Below are 14,796 nucleotides of genomic sequence, written 5' to 3' on the forward strand. Positions count from 1 at the left end.
AAAGAACTTTGATGTTCCTATTTGTCACATTATTATTTCATACTAGCTATTTACCGAATGGTAAAAAAAAAAAAAATTGACATAATTGGGCATTCTTTCACAAACTGACAAGACAATTTATGTTTCTTCCATCCCGTGCGTGATGATTTTTCTTTTGTGCCCGGGTCGGTTTGAGCTCCTCGGGCTGCGGCTCGTGCAGCCAAGACTTGCACAGTAGTTGCCCACAGGGCTGCACTAGTACAGCTGCCAACAATAGGAATTCCCCCAGTTTACACAACTCTAACACAAAGTGAGCTTTTCTCTAACGACTCATTGCTCCCCCTTTTTCAGGCTGCCCCGAAGAGAATGATGTTTGATAAAAAAGGGATGAATTAAACAATACTGTTGTTTTGACGTGTCCCTAAAATGTCACTGGCGTTGTCGTCTCCGTGCAGTTTAATCACAGCACGGATCACCTATTTCAAGTCTTTGCAAACAACAAGTAAGGCGCGTTTGAGAAAAGGCGTCAAACACATTATTGGTTGCATTTGATGACAGACTCCGGGTAACAAGGGTAACAAGGGTACAATCAAGTTACTTCCTGAAGTTAAGGCGTCGTCACGCTGCCTGGAAACTGCTCATAACATCCCGTAAAAGGGCACAATTTGGTTTTTGGTGAAGATTAAATTATTATCATTTAAATTAGAGAGGTTTTTAAGGGCGGAAGCAATGCTGCTCTGCTCTGAATGCTAAGCTAAGCTAAGGCTGGCTGTAGCCTTGAATGGAATGGACGAATATGACCATGGTGTCAATCTTTTGTATTAGAACAAATACAGATTTAAAGATCACCTATCCTTCATAAGTAATATGACAAATTATACATTTTTCTCTCAACTCTCTTAAGAAATAGCAGAACTTTTTCTAACACAGTCATCATCCAAACCGCTCATTACACAAAGTAAACATCATAAAATCCCACAGAAAAAGATTTCAATTTTAACTAATATTTATATTGATGTATGAAATTATTGTTTTTGCTGTCAGTGCTTGCTTCTGGTGCTCTCACTCTGCCACTTTGAAGTCAAATATTAAAGTGCCGTTTAATGTGGTCATGGGTTGTTCACATATTGCCTTCCGACTGTAGTCAGCTCCTCTTAAATACATAGCCAGGGCTGTAATTTTTACAAGTCAAGGCAAAATGCACTCTAAATACAGTATCATAGTTTCAATTGGCTGGGATAACCATCTCATTTTGTACATGTCCCCATTTGATATTCACTCAGCCATCCTTTCTCTCATAGAGTGGCACGGTGTTATTAAAATGTATAATCACAGATTTTGTGAATGAAACGACTCCCCGTCGGGTCGAAATGGAAGGTACGCAGCATTCACTTGGAGTATATTAGACATGCAGGCCTCAAGGTGTGAACGTGTCATTTCAAAAGCGGTGGAATAAACAGAAACAAATTGAGATGAAACAAATGGAAAACTTGCGCAAAAATTGTGACCATACATTATATTTTACAGCGTTAATGCACCTAAAAGGTGACATGAGTATTCATACTAATTGCCGAGCATGTTACTTGCTGGTTGTGTTAAAGAGTAACTGTCTGTTGTTTTATCTTTATTTTTATCTCCGTCATCTGTCTATAGATGTGTCAAATCTGTTTCCTAATAGGCCTATAAATACACCTGCTTCCACACGATTCGGCTCAAAATAACCATTTACACGGAACAAATTTCAGGCTTTCATGTGTTTTCCGTTGCACTGAAACCCTTCGGCATCAAAGCCGAACGCGCCCATAAAGCGAGGGCCCTCGTGAGTCGGAGCCTCTTCTGTCGCTTATTAGGTTTTGTCTGCGGATCCCTCAGTGCAAGCAGATGATGAATGGCGGAGTGTGGGGGGGGGGGGTGTGGGGGGTGTGGGACACTGCCGGTGGCTGGGGCGCATACCACCGCAAGCTGCCCTCTGTGTCTCCTCCACCAATATGAAGCGTCGCGGTGTTATGAGAACAGGATAGCTCTCGAGACGCTCGCCTTTCACTCCTGAGATGCGTGCGTAAATAGAGCAGGAGCCGACAGATGGGCCTCAGCAAACTGGTCCCGTTGACCTCTCGACCCCACTGTCCATCACTCCCCTCGTCTCTATAAGAAAATGCAGTGGAATTCCAAGGAGATTATCGTCCTTTATGTCCCCCCCCCCCCCATTGCTGGCGGTGAATATACAGAATACACAAGGAAACGCGGATCACGTTCCCAGGATCCTTACACCGGTTACGTAAAAAAAAAGTTAAAGCACAAAATCATGCACTCTAATGTACTATTAGGTGCTTAGAGTGGGACTGCAATCTGAAAATGTATATTTATGTCTGTCTGAGTTGCTGAAGTGATGTCGCGCGCATGGGCCACCCTTTCCTACTACAGCACGTCAAAACCCACCCTCGCGGTCACATTATCACGTCGCCCCGGCTTACTTCTGACGCACATTCAGCTCACTTCAGTTCTGCCGCTGTTTACCTGTTCACATCATATGCATTGAGTGAGCAGTAATGAGAGAGTCATCTGTCTGAGCGAGGGATTTGAACGTGTACGGTGAGACAGAACAAAGAGGAGACTAGCAATTTGGAAAATTATCACTTGAGATTGCCTGAAGCAATACTTTTGTATATTCTTGTTCTTATTTTCAACTTGTTTCCTGGTATAAGCAGGTTTTAGGGAGTTCTGAGCCACCGTAGGGAGCCTATTTCATTCATAATTTCCCAGTGGAATATTTGTTTGGCTTTGTTTTATTGTGCCATACTGTACACACGCGCAGTGCAGTTTTCACCTGCCATTCTATAGGTGACGTTAAAGTTTATTTACTGTATATTAATGTCCATCTTTTAACCACGCTCAACATGTTAAAGAGTAAAAGACACACAGGTTGTGGTTTCCACGGTGCAAAGATACCAAAAGCGTCCATAAAGGCTCAATAATGTTCAGTCCTAACTTTGTGGACTCAAATGGAAGAAATTAAAGTTCCCGGAACAGCAGGCAGAATCGCGATGGGACAGACGGGCCGGTAGGTTCACGGGGGTTTCGGGCGGGCGGGGTCGGCAACAGGGGATCCGTCTGGGAATAAGCGCTGGGGGAGTCTGGCATAGAAGCCAAAGAACAATCTGGCAGCGAGTGAGCGAGCGCGTGACCGGGGTTCAAATACCCGAGGGCAGCGAGGAGGGTAGACAGGTGAGCGTGGTCGGGCTGACGAGGTCAACGTGCCGAGCAGGTGTACAGAATAAACTGATTAGGTGGAGTGCGGGGGGGGGGGGAGCTGTGGAGCTGCACTGTGACACCATCTTCATCCACAACATAACTCCTGAATTTAGTAGCACGTTTGAGAGGAAATCACCATCTTGGACAAAGACATCATAAACCTTTGGGCCCAACTGTTCCTGTGAGTTCAACGAGTCTAGCTCAAGGTTTTGTTACACGTGACACACGATACAAATAAACATGTGTTGTCTTTGCACAATAATCAATGCTATATTTATATTTTTGTGTTTTGGCTGTGGATATAATCCTCCTTTAGGAACCCAGAAGTAGCCGTCCCTTTGGCAATACACACATTAAAAGTCGAAGCCTGTGCTGAAATGAATACCGTTACTGATAGAACAACTTGCTGCCGCTCTGCGAAGTAACGGTGCATCCGTCAGTCAGCTGACCCTCTCTGTGTGTCGGCGAAGTACAACATTGGTGAAGCAAAGTTGAGGCTGTCGCTGATCCTTTGCATTCCTCCTTGAATTTTAATCTGCAAAACAATTCAGCATAAGCTGGTCGGGTTCAGCGTTGTTGGTTGTTTTCCGTGCCGACTGCGAGGAATTAAGCTGCAGAGAAATGAACGATTGACGCCGTTCCATCGCCATCTCTCACTTTTCGCCGTTTACTTTGTTCCCATTTAAAAAAAAAAAAATTAAAAAAAAACGAGAGATGTTACAACCGTGAGGCTCCTCCGGTTTGATTTCCCAACATTACGCCGATATGATATTTGCAGTGCTCAGAATATCAATATTTTTCCCGCTCCCCCCTCAGGAGGAACATTCAATCACATAGTTTTGAAGGAAAGCACACTTACTTGTACAACAATGCTGATTAACAGAACATTTCCCTTTTGTGGACGGCCACAAAGAGCGACTCTTAGCGTCTCTGTGGCTATGTCACCACACAGCTTGGGCCCCATTCATGTTTTTCCCATGTTGCAATTTACTCACTGAATTAGGCTTGGACCAAAAAAAAAGTGTTTCAGTCCCAATTATCATCTGGCAAGGAGGAGAGGCGGTCTGGGGTGGGGGGCTGAGATACTTAAGCCTTTTCACCAGTGCTGCCTTGTTTCCCCTGTTCCTCTCCTTGAGAGAGTAATGTGTTTCCTCGCACAAAAGGAGGATCTTCAGAGATATGCCAAGAGTCTGGAGAGTGTGTTTGCTGGACCTGTGAAGAGACCTCTTTAGGAGGCTTTGAGGACAATGGAGCATGGGCACCGGCCGTGGTTTACTTTGTCCGCGCCAGGCATTTCACACGCACCCGGGGCAACAGCCGGTCCGAGCAAAGGCACAACATTAGTCTGAGTTATTGAAAAGGTCTTTTTCATCTTTGTCACCCAATCAGTGCAATGATCGCTCTGAGGGAGTTATGTTTGACCAACCCCTCTTTTTTGTGTTACTTCTTGAGACTCTCCACATTCTTCGCTTGCGAGCTACATTTTTGTTTTTTAAAGAGTAATATATTGTGCATATCTGCATTGATTACTTAATGTCAAGTAAGCTCTGCATTTGGAGTAAGCATAACCCAAACTACATTTATTAAGGTGACTCCTTATTGTGTCGTAAAATATGCTTTTGGTTCAATTTGGTAAGAATCTAAGAAGATCCCCCTGAACAGGACCAAAATGAATGATCTACAGGCGAACAAGAGGAGACACCCAATGCGTCTTCATTATAGCTGAAGGATCCCATCTCTCTTCCGCCTCCAGTCTCAGCCTCCATTTGCTCCGTCACATTGTTCATATCTCAATAGCCAGACTGTTGCTATAGCAATAGGTGGAGCGGACAAGGTCCCAGGTTGCTACCGATTCAACGGTACCTCGTGGTGTCTTCACCGTTCTCTGCAATATATATATATACGTATGTATGGATGTCTATGTATATAGATGTATCCACACATATTATGAAGAGTTTGAGAGTTTAATTCTGAGCATATAACTAATAGATCATTTATTTATGATGTGTTATTTCACTGTGTCCATGCTATCGTTTTCCAGATAGAAATACAACAATTACACAGAGCCCGATTTTGCCCGTGCTCTTATAAGTCAGCCCGGATTGGTGGAAAACAACAACACGCCCACCTGTGCATCAATCACTCGAGACAACTCATAAATACTTTGTTACGGACAAGAACCTGATAACGGTGGCAGCGCAGCTCTTAAGAAAACACAGCCACACAAAACCACAGACTCTGTTCAGCATTTCAAACAACGTTGCGTTAAATATTAATCCCGAACACTTTGAAAGCAGCATTCCTGCGAGATCACAGTCGACGCTACACACGGAACGCAACGTTAAGTCCTGGAACTGTACTTGCCGGCTGGGAGCAGAGAGGCATGCTGGGAAGGCCAACAGATAGCTTTTTAACTTCTGTCTCTCAACAGGTGGCTCTTACCGCCCTGATCCCTAAATGACTGCTCTTCTGCGAGAGACCCTCCGTGAGGGGTTGGCTTCCACAAATAAGATTGCCGTCGCTCTCCGTTCTCTCTCCTCTTTGATTTAAAGTCAACAAAGGGCCATCGTGGCAGCTCGCGTTGACGTTTGGACTTTGGGCTCCTGAAGACCACGGAGTTCGCGAGGGGGAAGGCGCGACTGTACCCCCCCCACCCCCCCCTTCCCACCCCCCGTACCCAAACAAATACCAGCACCGAGCGATCACATGTTACGGGGGGCCTTTGGTAAGCGTGTGCAGGCAGAGCCGCGGTAGTCCTTGTGAAACGTCTCGATGTAAGCCCCACTCGCCAGACCACGTAATTAGCTTTTGACCTACATTTCTCACCGAGCTTTTTTTGTGCCTAAGCCACGGGTCAGCTTCTCTGCGATTGGGAATCGACACTTTGAGGGAAATCTTTATTCTAGAGAAGCCCAAGTCACTGAGAAATGTCTCACGGTGTTTGCCAAACAAAAAAACGTAACCTTTTCACATGTAACAGCTGTTTATGGTTGTGTTGCCTCAGAGCGAATGGACAGGGCGTTTGTGCATGACTCACTCCGATTGTAAAAGCTAAAAAGAAGAATTCGTAGCATTGAAAATCCTCCTTTGATGATGTGATGATGTGGGCGGACAGGTCGGTGAATGGAGTTCGACTGTGTGAAGTTTGGTTGGTTTGTTGGAATAAATGTGTTCCCTCTAAAACTGTGTCTCACAAATTGTGAAAAAATGAAAAGTGGAAAATAACACAACATAAAAATCATCCTAAATAGATATAATATGATGGTAGGAAACAAAGTGACCTTACATGGCCTACAATGCCTTACACACTAAATATTTTTATTCTCTTTCAGCATACTTTTGATAACAAGCAGCAGTAATTAAGTTTTCGGACATAATGTACCGCAATTACAAAGTCAGTTCCTTCTTGGTTTGAGACACGTAACCATGGTAACCCTTGACAATCTCTTGTGAACAAATTAGGATTTGTGATCTTATTTAAAAAAAAGAAATTATGCCTGTCGTGAGTGGAATTTTACATTTAACCTCACAGAGAAGCGTGTATTTTCAGCTTCAGAGACGTCCACCTTTTTTATGCTGGATGACATCTTTCTGACAAACAGAGACATGCAACATCCTCCTTTTATGGGTACTAAGTATGTAAGTACGGAATTTCAGATGCAACCACTTTGATGGCATGACTTTCTATAACATGACAGTGACCTGATGTGATTCGACATGACATGACACGACACAATGGGACATTCAATCCCATCTGACACTCAAACGCATTACGTTGTGGGAAATAACAGTTAACGGTGTGACACTCCATAAAATCACATAACATTTCATGGCTCACCTTGACAAAATATGAAAAATGTGTCCTGAAACAAAATAAAATGACATAAATTTCACAACTTTATGGTAGAATTTCAGTTCTTAAAGTGCACGCTCCTTGTTGCTCACATCACTGCATAAAAAAGGTAATGGCCACGAGAAGCAAGTGTTCGACCGGCAACACAACATTAAAGCAGGCAAAGATAGATTAGGTTCTCCAATGCTAGAAGAATCTTTCATCTGCTTCATGGCTTTCGTGACTAAGTATTTCTTTTTGTATCAGAAAATACTTTTGGATTATTTATTTTGTAGGGCAAATGATGACGAGAAAGACGCTTGGTTTGGATAAAAATGTTTTCTCTTTTTACGAGACGTCAGCCCCTCCCTCGAGACACCGGCAGCTGCTCCACTGCAGAAGTGAGCAGGAAATGTTGAATTTGGCCATAGCGTTTCTGTGATAATTAACAAATTCACAATGACACATTTGACTATTCACCACAGCTCAACAGACTCTTTATTGCTACTTTGTGCAATAATCTATTTATGTGAGAGAATGCTGATCGCCTGCGTAATCCCAGGCGAAATTCCTGCAGTGAAAAGAGGACGCAGGCCTTGCAGCAGATTAATGCCATGACGATGTGTTCCGCTGCTGATGAGAGCGGCCTAAGCAGTTTCTTTATGGACGGTGGAAATGTTTGGGCTCCCTGCACAGAGGGGTGGGGGGGGAGGGGGGGGGGGCACAGGGTGACATGCGTTGCAGAATTCATACTGTTCTTAATGTTCTCACCGTAGAGAATAAAGGTTTTCAAAAAACAGAAAAGACAAAGTAATTCGGGCCTCTTTTGTATAAAAATCCTCCCAACAGCTACTCAGCCCATGATTTCATTATCAGTGCGACTTACACTAATCCTCTCAGAGTGGAGTTGGCCCTTGTTAGACGTCTATACTTGGGTATAACATTTTTTTTTTTTTAAACTGGGTGTCAATGGGTAAGAGGGATGGGAGTGTCCAATATCCTTAAAGTTGATGTGTGTGTCTGTGCGACTGTGTGATTGTGCATGTTTGCACATGAGCGTAGATATGTGTGTGTGTGTGCAAGCGCGCGTGTGTGTGTGTGTGTGTGCGAGCGCGTGCATGTGGGGGAATGCTGGATGTTGGAGATCATCCCCAGACGCTCGAGACTGTTTTGATTTCCCACTTCATGGAGAACGTGAGAGTAATCCCCTCAGGATTCCCCCTCTAGAGGTCTTTAGCTGCCATAAGCCACCATTCAACAGGCAAAACCCAACATGGGCTTTATGCAGCCTGCTGGTATTACCGGGTGATTGGGGAGGGGAGCGGGCTTAATCTGCCCTGGTGGCTAACCTGTCGCTGAAAAGAAACCTGCGGGGAAGCCGGCCATGAGACTGGTGGGCTGACAAAGTGCACGGTTCATCCTCTGGCTTCACTGGAGGAGACCCAGGGCGCGTTTTCTAACCGGGGGAATGAATTATAAAATACATTCAGTCAATTTGTTTCTTATGAATCCAGCTTTTCTTCAAAGTGTCTTACAAATGTAAAAAGGCTTCAAATTCTTTCACACTGAAACCAAACTGTGCAGCCTCGAAGCAAAAACCATTACATCATTGCGTGCATCCAGTACCTTCATTAATTCATGCGCAGCGTGTGCTTTTTACAGATCTCCGTCCACATGTTTCTAAAAGCAATACATTGCTGTTTGTGTGATAAAACATGCTGGAAAACATGTGTTTATTGATTTATCTGTAAATGCGTACAAATGTTACGTTAATGACTCTTGTCAGTTGATGACTGCGAATGCTGCAGGAATGAAACCCTTTGAATGATATACAGCTCTCTGGTTAGAGCTCTTCTTAATGAATATGCCGGTTGAGGAGTCTCGGGTGTTCAGATATGTCCTGACGGAGAAACACAGTCCACACTTCAGCCCCCATGCTTAGGATCAGACATTGTTCTATTGTTCTGGGTAGATTGAGTGGCCATACATCACTCTCTGACGTTCACGACTCAAGATTCAATCTCCAAAAGCGGCAGCAGCAGCAGCGTGCATGTGATGCAACGGACGGCGAAATGAAAAAGAAATATTTTCTCAGCCGTATCTGGCATTGCATGTTGATGTGTTCGCCAAATTCCCCCTGCCATTCAAGTCAAATCCAGATGATGCACTAACTCCCTTTTAAGTGCTTGATCTGAAAGCAAGTATTGTTAAGAATAATAACATGGATGTGGGACGGATAACACTGACATGGAATTAGGTGACCTGAATGTGATGCAGTAGCACGCCCTCCTTTCCAGCCAAACGATTCATGTCACATTGCACATATTGGTGGATTACTGGCTAGTTTAAAGGGCTTAAGATGAGTTCCTCTGGTGTGTGTGATCAAGTCTGAGCAGTGTGCCTTATAATGCAGCGCCGAGAAGAAAAGGCCCTCTCACACTCCCGCCCTGCTCTCAAGGTCTCTCGTCATTTGACTGTCTGAATGGCTTTGTGTGACAACCGTCGCTACGCCGCCGCGGTGATTGCAGCCAAGCCACATGGCGTTACCATGGAAATGGCACTCAGGTTATTTCCTTTTGTGCTATGCTTTGTGGCAATCTATGGCAGGCTTACCTGCAATAAATGTATTCGTGGCTGCGGTTGATTTGCAGGGAAAATACTTAAGGCGTGAAAACAGTGAATGAGAGAAACAGATATTGTTTGAACATTTAAAGAGTCACTTCTCCTAAATTAAGAATCAATCGGCAGCATCAAGCTATAAAGGTAGTTTTATCTTTATTTTCAGAAATTCACGCCTAGGATTTAAAGAAATTAAAGTTCCTCCCCACAGAATGTATTAAACGGAATTTTATCTCGCAAAATGCTTTTTAATACATAAATATATTTGCTTTAATGATTTACCAAAGGCACTTCTATTATTATCATTATTTGTTTTAATGTTATGACCTTATCTAATAATACTTTTGGGGCGATACCATATAGGATAAAAACGATTCCAGCGATGTACCCTAGAAACGGTCACTTTCTTCATGTAATTCAAGCAACCTTTTTTCTTCCCAACACAAGTCGTACACAGATGCAGACAAAGTGTGAGACTCTTAAACAACATATCCAGGATTTACATTCTAAGCTTTAGGAGACAAACGTTTTAGCATTACATTTCTACTTCTAGCTGCTATTGGAAATGAATAATATACATAAACAGGATTGGATTGAACAGAAGTAAAAAGATAATTTGCTTTGCTCCTTTTGAATAGAAAAATACTGAAGTGACAGACTTGATTGGCATTTGTAAATGTTGCCACTTAAGGTACTTTCGTAGCTATTTAGTCTGTAAGCTTTTCTTTTTATTGGAATCTTGCTCTATTTAACTTATCCCTTCATTTCACCCCATTGTTTGGATATCGTCTATATCTTTTGCATCTTGAAAAATAAACTACAAAACAAAGTATGTACGCATTTACATCCTAATACATCCAAAAACCTTCAGTGGCTGTATGTTTGGGAATTAATCCAGTAGCTGTGACGTAGAGAAAATGATTAGCTGCGACACATGACCAGGTCCTAAAGCCAGATGCCATGTTAAGCATTTGCATTCCAGACGGTGTGAATATTCGCTTCGGGCCCGAGCAGCGCGTCACCGGGACGGACGCCCCGCCGACCCCGACGGCGTCATCGCCGCGGCGCTCGACGTAATCGAGACCTGGCAGAGCGCCGCTTGAAGGCGTCTGCGAGGTTCGAGACGGCCCGAGGGACAATTATCTCGTACGTCCTCGAGAGGTCTGGCGTTGTGGAGGGAGGGCTCGGCAACAAGGGATCAAGAGACGGAAGGGTACGCACAGAAGTACATCTGAGGGCTCGGTAGATCCCAGGTATTACCGACTGTCTGAATTAACAGGATACACATACTTCACTAAACAGTCAACATGTCACGTCTTAGCAGTGTTTGGCTTCACCCATGAGCCAAAATTCTTACATGAAGCCCCGTGAGCCCCTTGCTGTTTCGCAAGCTTAGATGAGGTCTTAAGCCTCAACAGAAGATGAATGCCGAGTGCTAAATTAATTTGAGGCATTTTCTTTTGTGCGCTGACAAAAGCGACCGGGTTGGTGCCGGTTTCCATAGCTGATGACAGATCATTGGGCTGCAGTGTTTGCCCAGGTGTCAGCCCTCCCGCTGGAGACAGCAAAGGGTTTGTCCAGGTCTCCGAACTTCACATTGCTGAAGAATCTTGTGCCTTAATTGTACTGATCGCATCATTCAATATTTCCATGAAAGAACTAGCTAGGAAAAACATTTCTCGTGACAAAATAGCGCTGCCCTTTTGTCGAAATGTCCAAACATGCCCCGTGTTCCAGACATTTCAGGATGCAAGACACAGGAAGTGTGTTCAAACGCGGCCTTAAGAAAAACATCCAGCCTTTAAACTCTCACGCGCCGACACTCTCCGATAGACACTTGTGTATCGTGTGAGCGATACACTCTTTACAAACAACAATAAGAATTTCCCTGCGTCGCATACAACTGCAATAAAAGGCGTTTTTAACCGCCCTGGCGTGAATATTAAAAGATCCGTCCTGGGGGTGTCTGGCAGATCGTCTTTTTTTGCTGGTTGGTGTGTTCAGGAACTTTGTGATGTATGAACACATCAGCATCGGCGTGTCATTGAAGTCTGCAATGTTTGGTTAAGGTTAAGCTTTTTTTTGGAGTCGGGTCCAAAAAACGTATCCCATCACTCAGGAAGGCTTGTTATGTCTGCATCTGAAGGATCGGGCGGAGTGATTGCTGCACAGCTGGCGGATACAATGCGTCTGGATCTATAAATTCCCTTTCGGGGCTGCCACGCATGACATCCCTCACCTTTAAAACCAACCATGAGGTAGAGCTCCATGGAAAAACCTTACGAGATGCTTTCCAACCCCAGGGGGTGGGGGGGGGGGAAGAGGCTCCCGCTGGTTCCATCGCTCGTCGTGACTTTGATACCGACACAGGGCGCAGATGTGCGAGAGCATTTTCTTTTCTCTTTTTAAAAAAAAATAAAAATCGGCCTATTGCAGCGATTGAGTGATCATTGACAGGCTGTGAAAGCGCATTGTGCTTTCGTGGAGTGGAATCACAGGTGCTCTGAATCACTTCTCTTTGCCCGGTTGGAGGGCGTGTCGTTTGTTCTTCTCCCCACAGTCGTTTTTTTTTTTTTCTGTGATGTGTTCAGCCTTTTGAAAAACACTCACCCCTGGACCTGATCATGTGCTCACACGCTGCTGCTGCAAGTTTATATTTGTCCCTCTTTTCACTTTTTTTTGGAGTTGATACAAGAAGGGGAGGGTGGGGGGTGGGGGGTAAACCCCCCCCAAAAAACTGAGGGACTTCATGATCAAACTTAGAAAGAGCACAAGTTTCTCCACATTGCTACAGATTGTTTGTACAAAAGAGTGTTTTGCACAGAGTGAGAGGAGGAAGAGTTGGAAGCCTCCAAACACTTAACGGGGCCGCTGAGCGTTTCCCTGAAAAGTTTTTTGTTTTTCTAAGCCTCCAACATAACAGAGTGCGTCTTGCCGTCAGCACCTGAAGCAAGTAAAAGCGCTTCCTTTATGCACCAAACCCGCCAGATATTTGCTTTGCGAATCCCAGCGAGAAGAAAAGAGGACAGTCTGCAGTGAATAACTTTTTCTTTTCTTTTTTTTTTTTTAAAAACAGTGTGTACAAAAAAAAAGAAAAAGAGAGGCACAAGACATGAAAGAAAAGGAGAAATGAATTGAATGTTGTTGTTTTTTCTCCCCCCCCCCCCCCCAACTATGAAAAAGAGGACGATGGGATCTGAAGGCTTCTCTTCCAAAGGCCTGAGCCAGGTGATTCATGGCAGCGCTCTGTCAAAAGAGCTTTCCACAACATGAGACGAACAATGACACTGTGATTGCAGGGACGGAGAGAGAGCTCTCGATTGAAAGATATCAGCTACATGTTCAGCTTCCCTCCTTTAGGAGGCCGGACGCCAGTGGAGGCAAGGGGAGGAAGGGAGGGGGGGGGGCGCACCACTCACTGATGAAAATCAGAATCTTAACCCTTCGACACGGGGTGTCAAGAGAGGGGAGTCCCCTGTAACGAGGGCTTTGAGGATATAAATTGAACCGAAATAATTTTACAGCTACTTAAGCGCGAACAGAGGGAACTGCCAGGGCGGATTGATCGGGAGGCGCAGCGGAGGAGAGGCGCTCTCAGGCGGCGTTCTGCCTCCCTGTTCAGCCCCGCGGAGCGATGCTGAACCGAGCGTGGACCGCCCGCCAGGTCTCAGGATCACATCACAACGGCGTTCGGAGGAGGAGAGCGGCTCAGGAACTTCTGTAGGACAGTAAAAAAAACAGTGATTATTTCAATCATTTAAAAGGCCACAAGTTGTTTATTTTTATACATTCAGAAAACTGTTAGAGGAGTCAAAAATGACAACTTGTAGTTTGACACTTTCACTATCATAGTCACATCTCAAAATATGATTTTTTTCAATGATAAAGATCGTGCAATCTGGTGTGTATTTATCCGTGCAGGTTGAGTCATGTGACATAAATGTTTTTTTTTTCTTTGTAATTCACTTTTTAAAACAAAAACATATTCACTATAAAAAACATAGACGTGTGTAATAACACATTAAAAAAAAGCAGTGTTAGATGATGACAACCCATGAATTCGCTTTACGACATGAACAGTAGAGAAAGATGTTTTCAAACCGTTCAAGTGAATAAAAGCGACGAGGTAGTAGTACATCAAGCCGTTGATTATTACCAATGCATCATTGTGTACGCAGAATATAACTGTTGTTCTGCTGGATTCCTCAGTGCAGTTTACAATCTTATTTAACGAAAAAAAAATTGCTGTTAGATCAACGTAGTGGGTTGAAAAGGACAATCTTCACTTCTCCAATGCAGTGGAGTAAATGTATAACGAAGTAGAAAAACCTTTACTCTGTTTTATAGTCCACTTTGTTTATTTTCATATCCATCATAGACCTGAAATTTAAGCCAATAAACCATCAAAATGAAACCAATGCAGCGTTCTCGGGTCCGCGCCCATCCGTCATATTTCATCTTTTAAGTGCTTCTCCACCTTTTTACCCCACGGGATAAGAGAGTAATCACTTTAGATACTATTTACACTCGGGGCCGAGGACTACCATTACCCTTCCATCAATATCAGCACTTAAAGTTCATAAAACGGCGAGGCAGACCTCCAGCCTGTAATTTCCGTAGGCCCTAATTCACGGTGAGAAGGAAAAAAATATTACAGGGTATTCTGCTAAATAGTGATGACGCTCACGCGTAATTGTGAGAGGCTACAATAACTCTGGTTACAGAAGCTGCAGCGCATCGACGCCTGTGCTCCACCAGGAAGTTCACGTGTCAAAAAGCAACACGGTCGTTCTGTGTGAAAAATACCAGGCGGGTCACAAGGGAGGGGGGGGGGGGGGGGGGGCGGGGGTTTAATTGCACACACCGTGGTCACTTCATTAGCCGCACCTTCCTGTTTATGCACACGGCTTGATCCCGCAGACAGTGAGTCAGCAGCTACTTTCTATTTCACTAAATGTGACAGCGGGCCAGACGTGTGATTTTTAGGCAACTTTGAACACGACGTGCTCGCGTCAGCTCCAGCAGCCGTGGACGATTTTAAAGCACGGGACTTGGTTCAATTGACATGCAAGGCCGTTGATTTGGATGCAACCCATTGATGAGTGAGATTGTTT

The sequence above is a fragment of the Pungitius pungitius genome, chromosome 19, assembly GCF_949316345.1.
Source record: "Pungitius pungitius chromosome 19, fPunPun2.1, whole genome shotgun sequence".
In the NCBI taxonomy this organism is placed as follows: Eukaryota; Metazoa; Chordata; class Actinopteri; order Perciformes; family Gasterosteidae; genus Pungitius; species Pungitius pungitius.